Source organism: Orycteropus afer, unplaced genomic scaffold, assembly GCF_000298275.1.
Source record: "Orycteropus afer afer isolate SDZICR_OR568_19922 unplaced genomic scaffold, OryAfe1.0 scaffold00280, whole genome shotgun sequence".
Lineage (NCBI taxonomy): Eukaryota > Metazoa > Chordata > Mammalia > Tubulidentata > Orycteropodidae > Orycteropus > Orycteropus afer.
This window is the reverse complement of record NW_006921867.1, coordinates 3,823,261-3,824,652: the sequence shown is the minus strand read 5'-3', so window position 1 is coordinate 3,824,652 and position 1,392 is coordinate 3,823,261.

The window sequence follows — 1,392 nt, the reverse complement described above, 5'->3', positions numbered from 1 at the left end:
TTTTATTGACTATGCAAAAGCATTTGATTGTGTGGATCATAACAAACTGTGGATAATGTTGCAAAGAATGGGAATTCTGAAACATTACTTGTACTCATGAGGAACCGGTACATAGACCAGGAGGCTGTCATTCAAACAGAAAAAGAGAACATTACATGGTTTAAAATTATGAAGGGAGTGTGTCAGTGTTGTAACCTTTCACCATACTTATTAAATCTATATCCTGAGCAAATAATCCGAGAAGCTGGACTATATGAAGAAGAATGTGCCATTAAGTTTGGAGGAAGAATTATTAACAACCTGTGATATGCTGTCGACAAAAGTTTACTTGCTGAAAGTGAGGATGACTTGAAGTACTTACTGATGAAGATTGAAGAATACTGTATGGATTACATCTCAATATAAAGAAAACAAAAATCCTCACAAACTGGTCCTATCGGCAACATTATGATAAATGGAGAAAAGATCGAAAAATTCAAAGACTTCATATTGCTTGATTTTGCAATCGATGCCAGTGCAAGCAGCAGTCAGGACATCAGATGATGTATAGCACTGGGCGAATGGCTGCAAGGGACCTCTTTGAAGTGCTGAAGAGCAAATATGTCTCCTTGAGGACTAAGGTGTGCCTGACACAAGCCATGATATTTTCAATTACCTCACCGGCACATAACAACAACAACAATATATGCATGTGAGAGCTGGACAATGAATACAGAAGACCGAAGAAGAATTGATGCTTTTGAGCTATGCTGTTGGCAAAGAATGCTGAAAGCACTGTGGACTGCTAAAAGAACTAAAAGTTCTGTCCTGGAGAAAGTGCAGCCAGAATGCTCCTTGGAGGCAAGAATGGCCAGACTTCGTCTCACATACTTTGGTCATGTTGTCAGAAGGGACCACGCTCTGGAGAAGGATGTCATGCTTGGTAAGGTGGAGGGTCGATGAAAGAGAGGAAGGCCCTCAAGGAGATGGATCGACATGGTGGCAGTGGCGATAGGCTCAAGTATAGCAAGAATCATGGAGCTTGCTCAGGACTGGGTAGTGTTTTGTTCTGCTGTGCATAGGGTTGCTATGAGTCAGAGATGACTCAACGACACCTAACAACAACAACAACAACATTCCAAATAAGATGATCCAACAGAATGTGAAATAATCGACAATATCATTAATGTCACATGGAAGTAAAACTTTGCTTAAGATAATTCAAAAACTTTTGCAGCAGTATAGTGACAGAGAACTTCCAGAAATGCAAGCAAGATTCAGAAGATGATGTGCAATAAGAGATAACATTGTTAATGTCAGATGGAACTTGGCTGAAAACAAAGAATATCAGAAAGATGTTTACTTATGTTTTATTAACTATCCAAATGCATTAGACTGGATCATAACAAATTA